The 23,184-nt window shown below is 37.1% G+C and overlaps 1 protein-coding gene and 1 long non-coding RNA gene across 4 annotated transcripts in view; both read left to right on the top strand.

The window, feature by feature from the left end:
• The first annotated feature begins 7,209 nt into the window (after nt 1-7,209).
• LOC136848568 (uncharacterized) lies at nt 7,210-9,199 on the top strand. Its single transcript, XR_010856047.1, has 3 exons — nt 7,210-7,346; nt 7,584-7,747; nt 8,613-9,199. It is a non-coding gene; the product is annotated as an uncharacterized lncRNA (long non-coding RNA).
• A 1,110-nt stretch (nt 9,200-10,309) lies between these two features.
• Nucleotides 10,310-23,184, top strand: part of LOC136848566 (secretin receptor-like) — a 192,030-nt gene continuing 179,155 nt past the window's right edge. For 2 of the 3 annotated variants that reach the window (XR_010856046.1, XM_067120856.1), the window contains exon 1: nt 10,310-10,949. The gene's annotated coding sequence lies outside the window, so the exon portion shown is untranslated. Of the gene's footprint in view, nt 10,950-11,844; nt 12,012-23,184 lie in introns of those variants that run through there. The other variant, XM_067120855.1, reaches the window with a different exon arrangement.

Here is a 23,184-nt window from a genome sequence, read left to right as displayed (position 1 = left end):
CAGAAGGGACGAGAATGACTTTAATCGCTCCTTTTTGGCCTTCAGCAGAATGGTTCCCAGAGGTCATGTCTCTCGTGGTAGACTATCCAAGAACGCTTCCTTTGAGAACAGATCTTCTCAAACAACCCCACTTCGAGAGGTACCACAAAAACCTTCCCGCTCTGAGTCTAACTGCATACAGACTATCGAGAAGTTGCTCAGAGCGAGAGGTTTTTCTAGACCAGTGGCTAAGGCGATCGCTAACGCCAGGAGAGCCTCTTCCAGTGCAGTGTACCAGTCCAAGTGGATCATTTTCAGGAGGTGGTGTAAACTTAAGGGAATTTCCTCCACCACGACCTCTCTTTCCCAGATAGCAGACTTCCTTTTATATCTGAGAAAGGATTTGAACCTGGCAGTCCCGACCATCAAAGGCTATAGGAGTATGCTGTCGACGGTCTTCAGGCATAGAGGCCTGAACTTATCGGACAATAAAGACCTTCATGATCTTCTTAGGTCTTTTGAGACGTCTAAGGTAGCCTCCCCTAAGTTACCTTCGTGGAATTTAGATATAGTTCTAAAATTCCTGATGTCGAAGAGGTTTGAACCTTTAAATTCTGCTTCCTTCAGAGATGTAACAAAGAAAGCTATTTTCCTAACTGCTCTGGCGACGGCGAAGAGAGTTAGTGAACTTCAAGCGTTCAGCAAGATTATAGGTTTCAGAGGCCCTGATGCTGTCTGTTCTCTGAGCCTATTTTTCTTGCTAAGAATGAGAACCCGTCTTCCCTTGGCCCAGGTCCTTCGAAATTAAGGGCTTGACGGACATCACTGGACAAGAACCTGAGAGAACCCTATGTCCTGTCAGGGCTCTAAAATTTTATTTGCAGAGGACCCAGAATTGTAGAGGTCCTTCTAGCAATCTCTGGTGCTCCGTTAAGAGGCCTGAGTTACCTCTCTCGAAAAATGCCCTGGCGTTCTTTCTCTGAAGCACCATCATAGACGCCCATTCCAGTGTGCTAGACGAAGACTTGAGAACTTTGAAGGTTAAGGCTCACGAAGTGAGAGCCATTGCTACCTCAGTGGCCTTCCAGAAAAACCAGTCTCTCAATGACATTCTGGGTGCCACTTTTTGGCGAAGCAATTCGGTCTTTGCTTCTCATTATCTCACAGAAGTGAAGACGTCCTATGAGAATTGCTGTGCGCTGGGGCCTTACGTTTCATAAATACGATCTTGGGAACAGAAAGCGACTCTCATCCTCTCCTTTAGTTTTGTTTTGGTGTGTTTTTAATATTTTTTGTGTTGTTTTTTATGGTCGTTGGGTCTCCACCAGTGGTGGTCGCCCCAGTCCTTAGTTTATGTTAATCTTTTTAACGTAACTAGGCTTGGTCAGGTGGTTGTTAGTTTGTCGCTTACCCTCATAGTAAGGTCATATGGTCTAGTCACATTGTGGTCTCGCCCCCGTTGACAGATCATCTAGATTCCACCAGCTCTATAGGTCTCTACCTCGCTGGAGTTTTCTAGTAAAGCAGAAGCAGGCTTGGGTGACAGTAATCACGAAGTCAGCAATGCTAACAGGTAAGGAACCAAGGCGTCAATCGCCTACCACATAGTTTTGTTTCCTAAATCCTATTCTGTCTCTTCCCACCTCCAATGGTGGGATTCAGCTATATATATATCTGTCAGGTAAGTGTCATGAACAAAATGATATTTTTATGATAAAATAAAGTTTGTTCATACTTACCTGGCAGATATATATAATCATAGTACCTGCCCTCCTCCCTCAGGAGACAGTAGTTCTAGTTTCTAGAAAATCTGAATAGAAAATGGGAATGGTTCCTGATACCGCCTCCCAGCGGCGGGAATGGGTACTAACCACCTGGCCCATCTGGCGTGTGCCGTAAGTTTTGAATTTCTGTCGGTCCCTTTCGGAGAATACAGCTATATATATATCTGCCAGGTAAGTATGAACAAACTTTATTTTATCATAAAAATATCATATTCAACTGTTGTTGCATAAAAAAGTTGTTTGGGACTGATGTAAATTTGTAGATTTTGAAATCATTTCATTGTTTGTAATCTTATTGCACTGAGGCCCAGTGATCCGTCTTTACAAACTATGTACTCGATTGTGGTAATGTGCTAGAAAGTACAGGAGACAGTTGCAGTTTTGTTATAGAAATGATGGGTTTTGTCTGGAACCACATTAAAAATCCCTGTAGGGGGTTAGTGCCATCAGTGCACCTCATGCGGTGCACTGTAGGCATTACTTAAGGTTCTTTGCAGCATCCCTTCAGCCCCTAGGTGCAATCCCTTTCATTCCTTTTACTGTACCTCCGTTCATATTCTCTTTCTTCCTTCGACTTTCCACCCCCTCCTAAGAATTGTTTCATAGTTAGACTGCAAAGTTTTCCTTATGTTACATCTTTCAATCCCTTTTACTCTGAATTTCCCTTTCAGCACTGAATGACCTCATACGTCCCAGTGCTTGGCCTTTGCCTAAATTTTGTTTGTAAGAGAACCTTAGCCCTCTGGTTTATATTCAAGTTGGATGTAGATGTATGGTATAGCAACATAGTTTTCCAAAGGTGGAATTGGATGTGATTGCTCATTGATAAGTATGTTCAGTATTGCTAGTCACAACCTGCAATGATCCGTGACCTTTGAATGTGGAGTGATCCCTGATATATTTCATCTGTTCTTACAGTGGTCACTAATTCCTGAACAAGTATGAAATGATGGAGAGGTAGCCTAAAGGCCTTTATCAAAAAGTAGAAATACTTGCCAATACATCCAGCTATATTGACTGTGAAAAGGCTATGAATATTACCAAGAAAAAGAGTGAAATAATGTACTATTTTAGCTTTTTTACAGATTCTAGAAACTATTAGATTTTTAATACTAAAAGTGCATGAGACTAGTATATTGCAATATTCTTGTATCCCTGTGCATATGTCTTCAATATGTTTTTTACTACGTTCTGGTAAGTCATTATAAGCATAAAATTTTTATCATGATTTCTCCTCTGTGCTGCTGGCAAGTTGAAGGGTGTTGCAGTTCAGAATTATCATGGAGTCAGTGGAACTGTAGTTTAGTTACTCTTTTGCGGAGGTACAATTAGTTTGAAATGTCAGAGGTGATTTTTACATGCCTCTTCAAATGAGCATTGTTGTTAACCATAGTGACGTTAGCATCTTGATTTTGTGATACTTTCTTGGTGTGATTTCGAGTGAAAGCTTTGAAATCCAACGAGGAAGTCAGTGAAGGTTTCCCTTCCCTTGTGGAAAGCTTATCCAAAAAAATGCTGGGAAATCAAGAAGTTAAGAGGTCTTTTTTGACTATTGAGAATGTTTCTAGTAAATGTAACCAGTATATAGGTTCTAGATATAATACTCTCCAGATATTTTTTTAAATTATTGATATTGCTCTCCTTTACTTTCAAGTTTATACATCGTACTTTGTAAAGAAAGTGATTCGCCTCAGTCCCTGAAGAACATTATATCTGTATCTGCAGTGTTTGCTCATACTCACCATTTATTTATTTAGACACTGTGTTTTTCCCCACTCCAGTAATTTACATTGGAAATTGTTTGCACGTACTGTGTAAATACTCATCTGGTATTTCAGATTGGTGCTAGTCATGACAGTTAGTTATTGTTGTGCTTCCTGTTGTGGAAGTGCTGTACTGTGTATTGTTGGATCCCGGTAATTGATAATTGAGGAGTGGACTGCAGTACACATGAATGGTTAAATCAGCTAGAATGATTGTTATGTCTAGGAAAGAAAAAAATGTTTGTGAATTGGTACATATAGAATTTTAGTCTATATAAATGGAGCTATTGTTCTGTATACTTTGCACAATAAAAAAAATCATTTGTATAACAGCCACAACTTATGAGTTCAAAGGTTTGAAAGTACAGGATATTTAGAATCTAATATCAGTATTTTTGCATTAACTTTTTGGATAGCGGTTAAAGATATGGATTAAATTTTTTTAGGCCAAGAAATTGTAATGAAGAGTCAGTAATGATTGATACAGTGGATCCCTGCCTACTAGTGGTTCCAGATTTGCAGCCTCACCTATTCGCGGATTTCTCTGTGGAACATGTATGTACATTATTCGTGGAAAATTCACCTATTTGCGGTATTTTTCATAGAGAAATATTCACAAATTACTGTATTTTCAAATTTTCGTGACTAAATGCACTTTTTGTGATAAAACTTAAAATATTCAGGCATAAGCATTTTTAGTTTTTTTTTTTTGGTGTTTTGAACTATCAAAATAGGCAGTTATACCCGTTTTTAAGAGGGGCTTTAAGTATTCATGGATTTGAGCTTTCGCAGGGGGGCTAGTGGCACTCATCCCCCGTGAATCCCGGGGGTCGACTATTTAGATTAATTGTGATTGTGGAATGCAGTGTCCTCCTCATTTATACAAGATAACGTTACGGGTGTTCATTTATCAGTTGATCACCTGGTTGTGAAGACTATCATAATTTAGCGTTGGATAAGATATTGTGTGTTGGTTTTTTGTGAAATTGGTGAAGCATTCATATTTTAGGATTGGTGAAGTTTGTAGTTTTTTGAATGAAAGTGATAATGTTTTAGTTCTGTATGATAATTTTTTTGCTTTTATCACATTCAGATCGCAAATAATTTCTTGAATGAAAAGACTTTGAAGTCTTGATACTGTATTTTTTTTTTATGTTATGTTTTAAAAACAAAACTGCATGCACACATTTTAGTTTTGCATATAATTGAAAATTTGTCATATTTGTTTATTTTACAAAATGATTGATTTGTTTTGTAAACTTATAATTAAAAGTATGGTATTTGTGATGAGAATGTCTTTTTTCCATATAGATCCACTAGCCAAACTTTAATTTTGTAAGTTCCCAATTGTCTGTGAAATAATTTCCAAAATCATTAACAAGACTGATGCTATTGGAAGTGCTTTTATTTATGGAAACAAAACTAATTTGTAAGTTTTCCAGTTGTCTGCGAAATGATTTCCGAAATCACTGTTGACAAGACTGAGGATAATGTAAGTGCCTTTGTTTAGATAGGAATTTAAGAGCAAGTATTCTTCTACTTCTGGAATGATTTAAAGGTAGAATGGGCATTTTTTTGTACTGATGTGTACCAGCTGGAAAAACTTCACTCCATTTCTGCCATTTTTAAAAGAAAGATATTAGTGTGTTTCCTTAGGTAATCAAAAACCGATTTGTAGATGAAGTGTGAGAACAGTAATCTGGAAGCAGGTGCTATAATTCAGTAGTTTTAGCCTGAAGGAGGGTATAAGGCTTAATAACCTGATAAATAACCAATTGTTGATCTTACTTAGTGACAGCTAATTGGCCTAATGACTCAATAAATACGAGGATTAGAAAATGGGTACTGAAACTGCCTTATTGTAGGACTATCTGTAATGTCCAAACTCATACCCATATGTGCTATTCATGAGAAATACTGCATTTACTCCATAATATAAACAACAATCCCATAAGGGGATAACGCCATCAGTGCACTGTAGGCATTACTCAGCTGAACCCCATTCATTCCTTTCACTGTGCCACTGTTCATATTCTCTCTCTTCCATCATATTTTCCACCCTCTCCCAATAATTGTTTCATAGAACAACTGCAAGGTTATCCTCCTGTTACACCTTTAAAACCTTTTTGCTCCAAATTTCCCTTTCAGCGCTAAATGACCTCATATGGCCTTTGGCTTAAATTTTTATGTTCCATTCCATTCCATGCCATTCCAAACTCATACACATGCATACTATTCGTTGAGAAATGCTGCATTTACTCCAGAATATCATAAACAACAAAAATATAACATTCAAGATTCAAATGTTTACACTACACAATTTCTGCTAGCGATGCCAATTATTTTATACAAGGTATGGGATTTTTATCTCATAAAAAAATCACTTCTCTTTAACAATGCATTTGTTTTGAGAAGAGGGCTTTATGTAGTGAGAGCAGCTGTTTATGATTATGAAAATATGCCACCACATTAATTTTAAAAATTTTGGTTCAGGAAGCACTGTAGAGATCCTTCAACACACTCGTATGATAAGTGAAGCTTTCATTCCATGAATGAAATTGGTGTAAGGCATGGAGTATGGTGGCATCCCTACTGCACTTATCAAGGGATATGAAGTTGTTGGCAGGATTCCTACTTGGGCAAGACTCCAGTCAGAGGGTAGGTGGTAGTATGCTGAACAGGACGAAAATAATCTGTCAAAAGATGGTTAGCAAATAATGGCAAGGAAGTGATTGTAGACATTCGTGAAGAAACAAACGATTTAAGAGCCAAGATTAGTCAGTCTCAAAAAAGTACAGAATAGACTTAACTATTCATACAGCATACCATTTAATATAGACAATACATAGGCCCATTGCATTGAAATGAAATCATTGTTACTTGCAATGATTCATCAGAATCGGAAAAAATAAATTTGTCTTTGAGATTTAGGAAGAGATACTAAACACGCCACAGTAGACATTAAAGTGTTTTGTTAAACTAAAGAATGTTAGCAGCTTTTTCCTTCAGCCCTTTGCTGCATCCACTTTTTAGCCTTTTACTTTACATCTGTTCCGTCCTCTCTTCAAGTCTGCTGTCTGGCCTCTCTCACTATTACTTCTTTGGGCAACTGTGCGGTTTCCGCTCAGCTCTAGCTTTAGATCCTTGTACATCATCTCCTGTATTTCTGGATCTCTTTATCTTGCTTACCAACCATTTCAACTCCGTTTTCATTGTCTTGCGCTCTGAGTGGCCAAAACTGCCCCAGTGCTTTGCTTGACAGCCTGAATGCCATCAATCATAAACCATTCAGCTTATATTCATTTTGGTTGTATTATTAAAGTAGTAACCAAAATTTTAGATCTAGCGATGAATGTGCTTTCCTTAAGCTGGTTACAGAACAAAACTTGAACAGTTAAAACAGGATTATCTGCACATGAAGCAAGGATAGAATAGACCCGGCAGGGGGTTAGTGCCGTCCTATGAGTTTCTATGACCTTTGTTGTTGTAATGCCAGTTTTTTTTTTTACAAACCAACCAATTAATTGTAGAACATATTTATACCATGTATCAAGGTTTATGTTTAACGTTAGACCTGCCCACGTATGCTGCTGCCATCTATCGTTCGCTCGACGAAATGCCTTAAGGTTCCGTGCTTGCAAAAGTCACTGTCCTTGATTTTTTTTTGTTTTTGTTTTTTAGTTTATAGACTTTCGCTCAAGTAACAGCTAAGTTAGATGAGGAGGTGGTAATCACTTTCTCGGTGTAATGGAGTAACGGCGTGTCCTGGAGCTTACCATATATTGTTTCTAGTGGCCCAGAAATTTGACATTTGTTTTTGGTAAGAGACTTGAAACATTCGTATTGGTTATGTGCTTTAGCTATATACTCTGCTTCCATATTACTTCCGTATACTCTTAAATCTTCTTAATCTCTTGATTAGTAGGCCTATACGATATGCTGCTACATACAGTGTTAGTAACCTATACAGATGTTGCAACGCCAGTTTTAGTAACCAGAAATCAATCAATGTTACTTAAGTCTGGAGACCACTAATTTTATGGTTGTAATTTTTCAGGCTGAGTGATTGTCGTGAGAAGTAATTTGCAGCCGAACTGGGAATGTTTACTTAATCGTGGTTTCGTTCATAAGCAAGTTTTGACGATGGCTAAAACGGCGACGAGCTTAAGCTTACCCATACCAGACGAACTGGTCAGTTACCTTTCGTCCATACCCGAACTGGTAACTAACGTAGTAGCGGCCATGCCGGACTTCTTGACCAGAGTGATCAAGTACATATCAGAAGTGGTGACCAACTTCACCTTGAGTTTACCCGAGGTGTTTTCAAACCTGAAAACGACCATACCAGACGCTTTCAATAACTTGACAGCGTCCATACCATCGATGTTCTCGAATATAACTTCTTCCTTACCGGAAGTTTTCACCAACTTAACTTCGGTCTTGCCCAGACTTGTGACCGGAACAACTTTGCCCACACCACTGCCGACGAATTCGACTGAATTTCAGCCACGAGAGACATAACGTATTTTGAGTTTTCAGGATTTCGTTGGCAACTTACTTTTTTTTTCGGAGTTACCCTTGCTCAGGGAGGGTTTTCAGAATCCTCCAGAAACCACTATTAATCCTGTTTATGTGAAACTACACGGGGAGATGAATTCTATCATGTCTGAAAATAAAAACGAAAGAGTATTAATTTAACCGTAACTTAGTTTTGATTGGTAATTTTGTTATAAACTTGGTCCTAGAATTTTAATTCCTCTGTGCAGTTTACCATTAATTGCTAGTTCTTAGACTCGTTTCATAATAGAAATTAGGTTCTGTGGAGGTTGATAATCCTTTATTTTAAACATTCATAAATAGTTACCTTTAGTTTGAGTTGTCTGTGCTTGTGTACCTTGCTACTAAATGGTTGACTCTTGATTGCAAGGTTAGTAATTTGAAATTTCATGAAAAATTAATTCCATGAAAGGCGTTTTGAGTTATTCAATATTACGGATTTTAAAGGCACCTTCAAAGATGCACAATTTTTTTCAAAGCGTGTCGTTTTTTCATGGGTCTTTTGACTAATAATTTTTCCTCTTGACAGATTAAGCTGGCAAGAGTTAAAAACGAAAGTACAAAGAGCGCTTGGATAGTAGGCCTATAAAAAAAGTGTTAGACCTACAACTGAAGCAGTCGCAAAGTTGATTCGTCTTGCACTGAACTACGGTCAGTGTTGAGAACCCTGCGCAGAGCTCTGGTGAAATGTTGACTTATGGACAAAAAATATTAACTCCCATTAAAAATCCAGTAAAATATATGAAGGGACACGAGGAAACAAGAGTGGTTGGTTGGTGGTAAACGAGTGTAATGGCCTTCTAATCGTGTATTGTTTACTGACATCCGTTGGCCGTTGTCTGGGAGAAATCTTGCGTTGTAAATTAAATTATGTAAATGCACAAATGTCGTTACTTCAGTTATTGTAACTTTTATAAAGTTGCATAGGGAATACGGATGGTAAATATTGGTAGAAGTCGTTCAATCATTAAGCTTTGTGCTTTATGAAGTTGTATTTTAGTTCTCTCCTTCAGCTGAGGATTAGGAATGAAAACTAGTGTAATGATCTGAATGAAATTTGTATCCAGGAAGTTGTAAAAAGCTTTATTTAATAAAATTTTTTTACTGCCGATATTACCCCTGGTCTTTATTTTCCTTTAAACTCTTCCAGTGGGTCTTAGTTCTTTAACCAGAAAATATAAACTGATCCTATGGTCGTCGTAAATTTCCTTTTAACTTTTTGTAATATTGTTATTCCCGAAAGTAATATTGTGGGAGCGTTCTCGTGGTCCCGTGAAAGTTGAAATATTGACCCTGAATGATGCTTTCCACAAAATGGCTGGCAAAGTATACTTAGCAGGTTTCTCTATCAGAAATGAGATGGCATGAATGACTCAACAAAATCTGTTCACAATGTACGAGTAGTTGAAGTTTCAAGTTTTAACCGCATCAATGAACCCCGAAATGTTAATTGTACAATTTTCATTATTATAGAATATTGAAGTACAGCTTAATGGAACCTAATATGAGAATCTATATTAGAAAAAAAATATACAATAGTAAATGTTTTAAGTGTTTGAATTAAACGGAAGTAATGTGCCACTGTGCTGTGACGAAGGACCATTATTATGCAAGCAAGCTGTAAACCCCCTGGAGCACAAAGGAAAAAGATAAATGAGTATGAAGGTATGACAGCCTGTGGAAATAAAAGCCGATTTGAGATGGCTATGGTGGTAGCACCACCAAGGCCCAGTCGATTGGAGTTGATGAAAATGAGGTAAAGTCTGTGGGAATAGAAAACTATTCTCTAAGGATCTAATTTCCTCCTCTAAACGGTTGTGGATGGGGGCAAAAAAAAAAAAAAAAAACTATACTGCTGTGATGGAGGACTTCAATTATGCTAGTAATCTGTAAACGTCTTTGAAACAAGTACAAAAAAAAAAAAAAAATTGAGTATGGAGTTCATGAAAGTAGTGTCTGGAAATTAAACCACAAACCATCACGTATTTGTTAGTACCACTAAGGCCCAAGCGATTGGAGACGATGTAAATGAGGTAAAGTCGATAGTTTTCTCCTCTGAACGGTTGTGGATGAGAATTAAGAGAGAGAGAGAGAGAGAGAGAGAGAGAGAGAGAGAGAGAGAGAGAGAGAGAGAGAGAGAGAGAGAGAGAGTTTATTTACTCCGTGTGCGCACGAGTTCGTTCTTTTCAAACGGGTTTATAAGGGTAAGCGTCGTTTGCTATAGCTGGCTCACACAGTCGTTGGCGCTCGGTCTAGCAACAGCAACCTCTCTTGCAACGGGTTACGGGGGAGGCTGACTTAAAATTCTCTCGCACGCTGTTCCTTTAGAATAGATCCCATATATTTTTTTAAATGATTCATTTCCCCATCGGTAATTACGTGCCGTTTTAGTTACATATTAATTCTGCCGTTATTTCTCGTTGTCTACGGTCGTTTAATTGTCACGAGTACTTGTTTAGAAGGCAATATTCTGGTTTCGAAAAGTTCAAATTTTGATTGTATCTCTGGTTAATTCGCTGATAATTCTAGCTTGATCGTGGTAACTGTGGTTAATCTGTTTCATGTGGTTAATTAAAAAAAAAAACGGGACTAACTGTCTTGACATACAAACAGAAATATAAATTTACACTTGGGGAAAAAGTTTAGAGTGCTGTGATCAAAAGTGTGATATCACTACAAGCACGAACAGAAGTGTGAAGCGTAATTATCTTGGCAAAATCATTTTCAGCCAAAATGTTCGATGCGGAAAAGAGGAATCAAGGACTATTTTGTTGTACCAACGAGGACTTTATCTTACAATGCTTGAAATAAATTACTGGGAAGCCACATTGGTTTGAGGAATAGTCACAGGAGGAGACTATTTAACGTAAGTTGTTGTATTTGACTCGTAAAGGTTACAGAATTTTTGTATAGTAATTCACTCTCTCTCTCTCTCTCTCTCTCTCTCTCTCTCTCTCATACTAGTATACTATAGGCCTATATATATATATATATATATATATATATATATATATATATATATATATATATATATATATATATATATATAAAATTTATGGTATAATGTATACTGTATAAGTCAATATACTTATGAATCTGTTTAATGTGTATGTGTGTATATATATACATATGTATATATATATACAAAATATTTTCAGTAATAGTATATGGCATGGCACTAGAAACCCTTAGGCCTAATTATTTGGTGATTTTCACCATAAAACGAATTATGAGATAACTTTTTTTTTTTTTATTTACCGGCACCCTACTGACGTTTGAATGGGGGGTGGGGTGTGGTTTGAGTATTGCCTCCACCATGGGATTCACAACCCTCTATAGTTGCTTCTTTGCAACTATGGATGCAATATGCATCCAATTTCAGTTTGATTGACCTAACAAGATGCTCTCTTTTGATTTACCAGTTATTGTGTTTAGGGAAGAGTGACTGCTATACGTATATATATACATTATATATGTACATATACACATATATATATATATTTTTATAAAAATGAAAATCATGACATTAATCCCCAAGCCAGGATTGCCAACCGCACGTGAATTTCATAAGTTACCGGTTACCTATAAAATATGGCAATTAAATACATATACATATAGGTATATATAAATATACGCACATACATATACATATAAATATAAGTTTAGATATGTATATATATTAACAATAGTGTATAAATAATCGTCTGGTGTCATCGCAACGGTTGGCCATTGTAATCAACTTAGTCCTCTGTCACTCTGTCAGTTGCCTCCTGACCACCGTGACGTATGAACGTGGACGCTCTGATCTCCGAAGTTTTTCAAAATGCGCTCAACTTTTGGACGTATTTCCCTTATTTTACTTCAGATACTCCGATAGAAGACGTATTATTCGTCAGTGGAGAAGAATAAGAAACAACTAGTGTTCCAGGTATGATTTCATTAATTTTGAAAATCATTTTTAAAGGACGAAATTCGCATAAGCCGTTTTATGTTAAAGAAATTCGTTTTTAAGGAAAATATATTTTTTAATTGCACGTCAATTAAGGTTTTGTTTAATGGAGTTCATAAGAAATAATCCTTTACGATAGATGTATTTATAACTCTTACCATAAATGATACAATTATACGTTTATACATTGACTTGTTAATGTACACAAATATCCATATCTATCTATCTGTCTATATAAATATATATTACATATATATATATATTATGTCTATATGTATATATATATATATATAATATATATAATTATATATACAGTATATATATATATATATATATATATATATATATATATATATATATATATATATATATATATATATATATATATTTATACATATATATAATATCAAAGAATAACAGCATTGTTTTAACCTGATAATCTAGTTAAAATTGAATCCTTAGTGACAGGTATATATAGGATTAACTAATACCTGATTTCGAAATTAATTTTGGAATCAATTCTGGCAATATTCCAACCACCCTATACACATTCCCATACCCCTTCCCACACCCCTCTCCGTACCCCCTTTCCATACAAGTTCCCCCTACAATGTTAATCAGTGTCAGTTTGTATACTTTTCGTGGCAAAAGTAAGTAGGTCTATTTCATCATTCCATAACGAAATATTCGCGTGGGTTGCAGTTTTTTTATAATAATAATAATAATAATAATAATAATAATAATAATAATAATAATAATAATAATAATAATAATAATAATAATAATAATGCCAAAATTTGCGGCCGTGTTTTCGCGGAATTTCAAATTATAAACGGTATAGGCCTAGTGTCGTTACAGTTACGTTACAGAATTCTGTTTGGAGAAGCAATAAATCTGACGGACAAAGACAAGATGAAAGAGAGAGAGAGAGAGAGAGAGAGAGAGAGAGAGAGAGAGAGAGAGAGAGAGAGAGTAGGAAATGCAACAGTTAGTGGCATTGTGACATGGTTTTTCCTTACTGAGGGGAGAGAGAGAGAGAGAGAGAGAGAGAGAGAGAGAGAGAGAGAGAGAGGGAGCAACAGTTAGTGGCATTGTTTTTTCCTCCCTGGGGAAGAGAGAGAGAGAGAGAGAGAGAGAGAGAGAGAGAGAGAGAGAGAGAGAGAGAGAAGAGAGAGAGAGTAGGAAATGCAAGAGTTAGTAACATGTTTCCTTCCTGAGAGAGAGAGAGAAAGAGAGAGAGAGAGAGAGAGAGAGAGAGAGAGAGAGAGAGAGAGAGAGAGAGAGAGAGAGAGAGAGACTAGACTAGCAGGAAATGCAACAGTTAGTGACATCTGTTTTTTCCTTCCTGAGAGAGAGAGAGAGAGAGAGAGAGAGAGAGAGAGAGAGAGAGAGAGAGAGAGAGAGAGAGAGAGAGAGACTAGTAGGAAATGCAACAGTTAGTGACATCTGTTTTTTCCTTCCTGAGAGAGAGAGAGAGAGAGAGAGTAGGAAATTCAAGAGTTAGTGACATGTTTCCTTCCTGAGAGAGAGAGAGAGAGAGAGAGAGAGAGAGAGAGAGAGAGAGAGAGAGAGAGAGAGTTGGTGGCACTGTTTTTTCATCCCTGAGAGAGAGAGAGATAGAGAGAGAGAGAGAGAGAGAGTAGGAAATGCAAGAGTTAGAAACATGTTTCCTTCCTGAGAGAGAGAGAGAGAGAGAGAGAGAGAGAGAGAGAGAGAGAGAGAGAGAGAGAGAGAGAGAAAAAATGCTACGGTTAGTGACTTTTTTTTTCTTCCTTTCCTTCCTTCCTTCCGTCCTTCCAGAGAGAGAGAGAGAGAGAGAGAGAGAGAGAGAGAGAGAGAGAGAGAGAGAGAGAGAGAGTAGGAAATGCAAGAGTTAGTGGCATTGTTTTTTCTTTCCTGAGAGAAAGAGAGAGAGATAGCAACAGTTAGTGACATCTGTTTTTTTCCTCCCTGAGAGAGAGAAAGAGAGAGAGAGAGAGCAAGAGTTAGTGGCATTGTTTTTTTCCTTCCTGAGAGAGAGAGAGAGAGAGAGAGAGAGAGAGAGAGAGAGGACAACAGTTAGTGGCATTGTTTTTTACTCCTTGAGAGAGAGAGAGAGAGAGAGAGAGAGAATGCAACGGTTAGTGACTATTGTTTTTTCTTCCTTTCCTTCCTTCCTTCCGTCCTTCCAGAGAGAGAGAGAGAGAGAGAGAGAGAGAGAGAGAGAGAGAGAGAGAGAGAGAGAGAGAGAGATTATGAAACTTCGTCCAGTTTTTAAAAGTCGGTCTATGACCGTGAACTCCATAAATGGCTGCGAAGTAGGAACTATATATATATTGAAAAAACTAAACTTTTGAAGGAACAGTGTTGATTCAATTTTACTCCACAAATCAAGTTTTTAGCCGCTTATCGAAATACAATCTGATTTTATTCTGTTAGGTTTTAAAGAATTCCTTAACAGTCTATTGCTCGAGTGGTTTTTCATTATATAAATATATATATTTTGCAACGTGTTTATTTATTTTGTTTTTTTCACAGTAAGCGGAATAGTTACTGACTTAACTAGAAACCATTTTTTTTAAAGTTTTTTAGAAAACAAAGTTGACACTTAGGTTGAAAAGCAAATTTTACAGTAGTACATTCTGAAATGATTTAATTTTGAATAGAATATTTGCTGTACATGAAAATAACGTTTACAGTTTTATTCTATATTTATGTGACAATCGTTTATCGAAGTAGAAGATTTCCTAGAGGAAAGAAGAAAGAAACCGAAGTTTTTTTTTCAGGCCGATAAATGAAATGGAATGACAGATTACAGCCTTACATTCTGTACTGACGGAACAGTTGCTGTAAAAAAAAGATGGCGTTTACACTCTCTGTGCTCCTGTAACAATCGTGTGACAGGATAGATTTCCTAGATGATAAAATAAATAAGCCGTAGTGTTTAGGCCGATGTTCGAAATGGAATGTCAGAATACAGGCTTACATTCTGTCTTGGCGGCTCCGTAGGCGTTGCTCTAGGTTCTTTGCAGTAATCCCTTTCATTCCTTTTACTGTACCCCCGTCCATAATCTCTTCCATCTTGCTATCCACCGTCTCCTAACAATCGATTCATAGTGCCACTGCTTTAAGATTTTCCACCTGTTACACCTTTCAAACCTTTTTACTGTCAATTTCAGTTTCAGCGCTGAATGACTTCGTAGGTTCCAGTGCCTGGCATTGGGCCTAAATTATTTTCTATTCTGTCTTGACAGAACAGTTGCTGTAAAAAACATGGCATTTACTCCCCCTGTTTTCCTAGACGAAAAAAAAATGGAGCCATAGTTTTTAGGCCGATGTGCGAATTGAAATGACAGAATAGGCTCACATTCTGTAATGATTGTTCATGAACAAAGCATTTGCTGTAAAAAAAAAAAAACAGCATTTACGCTCATTCTGTATTTCTGTAACAATCGTTTACCCAGATAGAGAGAAGACTCCCAGGAAAAAATAGAGGAAGAAGCCGTAGCTTATAGGCCGATATGCAGAATGAAATGGAAGATTAGTCTTACATTCTGTACCGAACGAAAAAAGCGTTTACACTCTCATTCTGTATCTCTGTAACAATCGTTTACCCGGATAGAGAGGAGACTTCGAGGAGGAAAAAAAGGGGAAGAAACCGTAGTTTTTAGGCCGATATATGGAATGAAATGAAACGGCAGCAGTTCGCCCAATATCACCGTCACGCCGGTGAACTCCAGTAATGAGATTTCAGGCTTTTGGAAGTTGATGGGTTCCGTCAATTCTCCGACGGTCTTCATTTTTCATTAGAGTAATGGCACAGATGGGATGGAAGTGGGGAGATTACCAATACAAGAAGAAGAAAATCTCCCTCGATCTTTTTCGACTAGGCGTCTGTCAGGTTGCGTTTAGTCTCTCTCTCTCTCTCTCTCTCTCTCTCTCTCTCTCTCTCTCTCTCTCCTGTTACACCTTTCAAACCTTTTTACTGTTGATTTCCGTTTCAGTGCTGAATGACATCATGAGTCCCAGCGCTTGGCCTTTGGCCTAAATTCTATCTTATATCCCTCTCTCTCTCTCTCTCTCTCTCTCTCTCTCTCTCCTGTTGCACATAAACCTTTTTACTGTCGATTTCCGTTTCAGCACTGAATGACCTCATAGGTCCCAGCACTTGGCCTTTGGCCTAAATTCTATATTACATTCTCTCTCTCTCTCTCTCTCTCTCTCTCTCTCTCTCTCTCTGACACACCTTTCAAACCTTTTACTGTCGATTTCCGTTGCAGCACTGAATGACCTCATAGGTCCCAGCACTTGGCCTTTGGCCTAAATTCTATATTACATCTCTCTCTCTCTCTCTCTCTCTTGACACACCTTTCAAACCTTTTTACTGTCGATTTCCGTTTCAGCACTAAATGACATCATAAGTCCTAGCGCTTGGCCTTTGGCCTAAATTCAATACTGTATTCAGTTTACGATGTGGTATGTAATGAAACCAAAAACACGAGAGAGAGAGAGAGAGAGAGAGAGAGAGAGAGAGAGAGAGAGAGAGAGAGAGAGAGAGAGAGAGAGAGAGAGAGCATTGATTCATAACCATATTGACCCTGCCTAGACTAAAGAGGCATCAAATCTAGACAAATTCGTTAAAAACCGGGACTAAAATGAATATAATCTATTGCTTCAAGCCAGTTTTGGTGTACAGTTATTAATTATTAAAGTTTGCTCCCGTGTGTGTGTGTGTGTGTGTGTGTGTGTGTGTGTACGTGTTTCTGGTTTTAAAAATGTATCTCGAGAATGGACGAACGGATTTGGCAACATACACACTTTAAAAGTGGCACACTTTCAAAGCAGCATACAGACTTCAAGCAACATACACACTTTCAAAGCAGCATAACACTTCAAAAGCAGCATACACACTTTTAAAGCAGCATACACACTTTCAAAGCAGCATACACATTTCAAAAGCAACATACACTTTTAAAGCAACATACACGCTTTCAAAGCAGCATACACACTTCAGAAGCAGCATACACACTTTCAAAGCAGCACACACACTTCAGAAGCAACATACACACTTTCAAAGCAGCATACACACTTTCAAAGCAACATACACACTTTCAAAGCAGCATACACACTTTCAAAGCAACATACACACTTTCAAAAGAACATACACACTTTAAAAGCAATATACGCGGACAATAAATGTGCATTTTCGAAGAGCCAAAGCAGAGCTGAACCAAATTTGCTACCGTAAGCGAAACAGTCCCCCACACCCTTCCTCTCTCTCTCTCTCTCTCTCTCTCTCTCTCTCTCTCTCCGGTGGAAGTAGTCTGCACAGAGGTCCCATTACAGTCTCTCTCTCTCTCTCTCTCTCTCTCTCTCTCTCTCTCTCTCTCTCTCTCTCTCTCTCTCTCTCTCATGGAGGTAGGCCTAGTCTGCACAGTGATTCCATTACAGACCTCAGAGACTCTCTCTCTCTCTCTCTCTCTCTCTCTCTCTCTCTCTCTCTCTCTCCAGTGGAAGTAGTCTACACAGAGGTCCCATTACAGTCTCTCTCTCTCTCTCTCTCTCTCTCCGGTGGAAGTAGTCTGCAAAATGAAAAAATAGAAATATTGAATATAAGTGAAACCTGGTATTCCCAAGAGACTGGTAATGATGACCAGATAAAGGGTTTCCAAACTTATAGATCAGATAGAAAAAATAGAAATCAAGGGGGAACCGCGATATATGGGAGAGATGCCAATCAAGGAAAAATCTGTGAGAAATATAGTAACACAGAATGTGAATTAATAGCGGTAGAATTTGAATCTGAAAAATTAGTGAACATTGTAATATATAGACCCCTAATACTAAAGAGTTTGACATAATAATTGAAAAACTGGATGAAATATGTAGAAATCACAAGGACTGGACTATACTCCTAACCGGAGACTTTAACTTTCCTTTTGTAGAATGGAAAGAACGAATAGGAGACTGTGGTTGTATTTATACATATAAAAAGAGAGCAATAGTAGTGCAGAAGATAAGAGGCAATTTGAAAAGCTATTAGATATGCTACTAGAACATAACATTCAGCAAATAAATCACCTACCAACAAGAAAGGATAATATTTTAGACCTAGTATTTGTGAATGAGGTGAACTATGTTAAAGAAATAATAGTATATAACACGAGTATTTCGGACCATAATGTCATAGAATTAACAGTCCGTTCCAGAACATACGAAAACAAAGAAAAGCAAGAGACGAAAAATGGGAAGGATATGGAAAATACAATTTCTATAGTAAGAATATAAATTGGTCAAAAATAAATGAAGAATTAAACAAAGAATGGGAAAACATATTTGTAAGTGATGATATACAGGTAAATACCGATATATTATATAAAATATTAGAGGAAATAGTGGAAAATATATACCGAAGAAAAAAGTAAGCATCAGTCACGAATTCCAAGAGACAGAAGGATCTTGTTCCAGAAAATTAGAAAGTGGAAAAAAGCTCTTGCAAAAGAAAAGAATGCATGGAAAGTGATGGAACTAAAAAGTAAGATAGAAAATGCAGAACAAAAGATTATACAATCAAAAGAAAATGAAAAATGGAACCTAGAAGAAATGACACTACAAAATATCAAGCAAAACCCTAAAATTTTTTATTCATATGCAAAAAGATGAATAAAATAAGAGTAGAAATAGGCCCTCTAAGAATTGAAGGGCGATTAACGAATGAAAAAAGGAAATATGTAACATATTAGCAGAAAGATATAAGAGTGAATTTACACCTAGAATTGACAATGAAGATAATGATACAGAAATAAGAGATGAAAATACTGAATACTTATCAGATATAGATATTACAGAAGCCGATATTGTGCAGGCTATTAATGAAATTAAAATGGATCAGCAGCAGGACCAGATGGAGTACCTGCCATATTGTTAAAAGAAAGTGGTTCATTCAATCGCAAAGCCGCTAGCAATATTATTAAGGCAAAGTATAGATACAGGCAAGATTTATGATGAGCATAAATTAGCATATATTACTCCTACTTTCAAAAGTGGTTCAAGACTAGAGGCAAGTAATTATAGGCCTGTGAGTCTGACATCTCATATTATGAAAGTATATGAAAGGGTAATGAAAAAAATATAATGAAACATTTAATGAAAAATAGATTGTTCAATATAGGACAACATGGTTTTGTACCGGAAAAAGTACACAAACCCAACTGTTAGTCCATCATGAAAGCATATATAAAAATATGATAAATGAAAAAAAGATACAGATGTGGTTTACCTAGACTTTGCAAAAGCTTTTGACAAGGTAGATCATAATATATTAGCGAAAAAATTAGAAAACATAACATTGTTGACAAAGTAGGAAGATGGATAAAAGAATTTTTGCAAAATAGAAAACAGATAGTGATTGCAAACGATGAGAAATCGGATGAAGCTACGGTAATATCCGGTGTACCACAGGTACGGTGTTAGCTGCATTGCTGTTTGTGATTATGATTGCAGACATAGACAGTAATGTTAAGGACTCAGTAGTAAGAAGTTTCGCAGATGACACAAGAATAAGTAGAGAAATTGCTTGTGATGAAGATAGGAACTCGCTACAAAGAGACCTAAACAAAATATATAAATGGGCAGAGATAAATAGGATGGTATTTAACTCTGATAAATTTGAATCAATGAACTATGGTGATAAAGTAGGAATGCTATATGCATATAAAGGACCTAATAATGAGACAATCACAAACAAGGAAGCAGTTAAAGACCTTGGTGTGATGTTGAATAGGAATATGTTATGCAATGATCAAATAGCAATTCTATTGGCAAAATGCAAAGCAAAAATGGGAATGTTGTTCAGGCACTTCAAAACTAGAAAAGCTGAACACATGATTATGCTTTATAAAACGTACGTACGTAGTCCACTTGAATATTGCAATATAATATGGTACCCACACTACCAAAAGGATATTGCACAAATAGAGAGTGTACAAAGGTCATTTACAGCTAGAATAGAAGAAGTTAAGGACCTTGACTACTGGGAAAGACTACAATTCTTAAATTTATATAGTCTTGAAAGGAGAAGAGAACGCTACATGGTAATTCAAGCATGGAAACAGATAGAAGGAATTACTGAAAACATCATGGAACTAAAATTATCAAAAAGAGCAAGCAGAGGTAGATTAATAGTGCCAAAAACTATACCAGGAAAATTAAGGAAAGCACACAGGACATTAATCCACCACGCACCAGCATCGATAATGCAGCGTCTATTCAATGCGCTACCAGCTCATCTGAGGAACATAACAGGAGTGAGCGTAGATGTGTTTAAGAATAAGCTCGACAAATATCTAAGATGCATCCCAGACCATCCAAGACTGGAAGATGCAAAATATACCGGAAGATGCGTTAGCAACTCTCTGGTAGACATCAAAGGTGCCTCACACTGAGGGACCTGGGGCAACCCGAACGAATTGTAAGGTCTGTAAGGTCTGTAAGGTCTCTCTCTCCTGTGGAAGTAGTCTACACAGAGGTCCCATTACAGTCTCTCTCTCTCTCTCTCTCTCTCTCTCTCTCTCTCTCTTATGGAAGTAGACCTACTGTAGTCTGCACAAAGGTTCCATTACAGACCTCTCTCTCTCTCTCTCTCTCTCTCTCTCTCTCTCTCTCTCTCTCTCTCTTATGGAAAGACAGTTACTTTGCAGTTATCAACAGCAGCCATAGCAAGTTGTCATACATTATCATACAATCCTGGTAGATTCTTATACATTGCTGGTAATAATTTAATATTTAAAAGTCAAGTTAAATGTTGTTTAGTTTCGATTCAATACCTGTTCAGTAATAAGATAATAAGCCTTGCTGATATGTAATACACAAAAAAACTAATAATTCTGGCATTACTCTTTTTTTCGTGACAACAGATTTGTAGTTAATTACTGGCCCTTGTTTAAGCGGATCAAAAATTCAATTTGCAAATCACGATTTTTATGATGTGAAATTATTCATTATTTTTTTTTTCGTCGTGATATTCATGACGAGCGAACGGTGAAACGTCTGCATGACTTATTATTGAGGAAAAAAGATTCGACGTTGAAGTATTTATTAATTATGTCTGTGTATTTTTTTTAATTTACGTGAGAATCTCCGTTCCAAAATGTGATAGCCACTTTAGAAGTAAATTGGGCATTATCACAAATATATTATTTGTTGGCATTTCAATTTCAGCCATAAAGACACCCAAAACTGGAGGGTAGTGCCGTCAGTGCACCTCGCGCTGTGCACTGTAGGCATTACTTATCAGGGTTCTATTACGGCGTCCCTTCGGCCCCTAGCTGAGACCCCTTTCATTCCTTTTACTGTACCTCCGTTCATAACCTTTTCCTTCCATCTGACTTTCCATTCTCTCCTAACAATTGTTTCTTAGTGCAGCTGTAAGGTTTTCCTCCTGTTAAACCTTTCAAACCTTTTTACTCACAGTGTCCCTTTCAGTGCTGAATGACTTCATAGGTCCCAGCGTTGGGCCTTTGGCCTAAATTTAATATTCATATTCCAATTCGACTCCAAAAATGGAAGACTACAGTTTATACCTGTTTTAAATCTGCTGCCATACGTGTCTTTACCAGTGGCCTTTTAAACCTTGTTACACCTTTCAAACCTTTTGCTGTTTCCCTCATCATAGGTCCCAGCGCTTGGCTTTTGACTCAAATTTTGTGTTCCAGTTCCTGTTCTAATAAGACCCACAACTGGAAGACAAAAACTTATTTTTAACCCAGGTCCTTAACAGGTATATCAACAGTATCACAAAAAACTTGTTTTGAACCCAGGTCCTTAACAGGTATATCAACAGTATCACAAAAAACTTGTTTTTGAACCCAGGTCCTTAACAGGTATATCAACAGTATCACAAAAAACTTGTTTTGAACCCAGGTCCTTAACAGGTATATCAACAGTATCACAAAAACTTGTTTTGAACCCAGGTCCTTAACAGGTATATCAACAGTATCACAAAAAACTTGTTTTGAACCCAGGTCCTTAACAGGTATATCAACAGTATCACAAAAAACTTGTTTTGAACCCAGGTCCTTAACAGGTATATCAACAGTATCACAAAAAACTTGTTTTGAACCCAGGTCCTTAACAGGTATATCAACAGTATCACAAAAAACTTGTTTTGAACCCAGGTCCTTAACAGGTATATCAACAGTATCATAAAAAACTTATTTTGAACCCAGGTCCTTAACAGATATATCAACAGTATCACAAAAAACTTATATTGAACCCAGGACCGTGACAGGTATATCAACAATATTAAAAAAAACTTATTTTGAACCCAGGTCCTTAACAGATATATCAACAGTATCACAAAAAACTTATATTGAACCCAGGTTCTCAACAGGTATATCAACAATATTACAAAAAACTTATTTTGAACCCAGGTCCTTAACAGATATATCAACAGTATCACAAAAAACTTATTTTGAACCCAGGTCATTAACAGGTATATCAACGATATAACAAGCTAATTCACCGTCTGAGGTTTAGCCTGAAAGAAATATTTTCACGTAGACGTTTTTATCCTGGTAATTTGATATCAAAAGCACTCTAATCTATGTGAAAAGCTTAATTTAAACGTACTGAAGGCCCCAAGGACATTTCCTATCCGGTTCCTTCTGTCTGAGGTCTTAAGATAATGAAATCTAATCTTTTTCATTTCCAGCCATTCAGACAGTCACAAGAGATAGATTCTATTCTGAGGAGACTACAAGGTTCAGGTTGCTGGACATGAAGCATTTATGAATATTTCTCGCAAAAAAATTCTCTCGCTCCTTTTTGATGGTTTGCGAGCAGATCTGATGTTGACAGTTCTTTAAATCATTGCTATCATTTATGAGATGGTAATATTTTTTTTCCAGCCCATTCTTGCGTGGTGCACTGTATGCATTAGTAACGGGTGTTTGCAGCGTCTTTGTGGCCCGTAGCTGCACCTACTTCTTGGGTGTTCGTTCTTCAGTCTTGCTGTCCAGCGCCTCTGACTGTTACTTCTTAGTGCAATTGTGGGGGTTTTTCCCAGTTCCACTTTTATAGATCTTTGTACTTCATCTTGTTTACTTTCTGGTTCTCTTTATCTTTATCTTGCACTGAAGCACTGAATCACCGGAAATGCCTCAGTGCTTGGCAA

This window comes from Macrobrachium rosenbergii, chromosome 19 (assembly GCF_040412425.1).
Source record: "Macrobrachium rosenbergii isolate ZJJX-2024 chromosome 19, ASM4041242v1, whole genome shotgun sequence".
NCBI classification, from domain to species: Eukaryota; Metazoa; Arthropoda; class Malacostraca; order Decapoda; family Palaemonidae; genus Macrobrachium; species Macrobrachium rosenbergii.
Note: the sequence above shows the minus strand (reverse complement) of the source record. Positions and strands in the feature narration are given on the sequence as shown.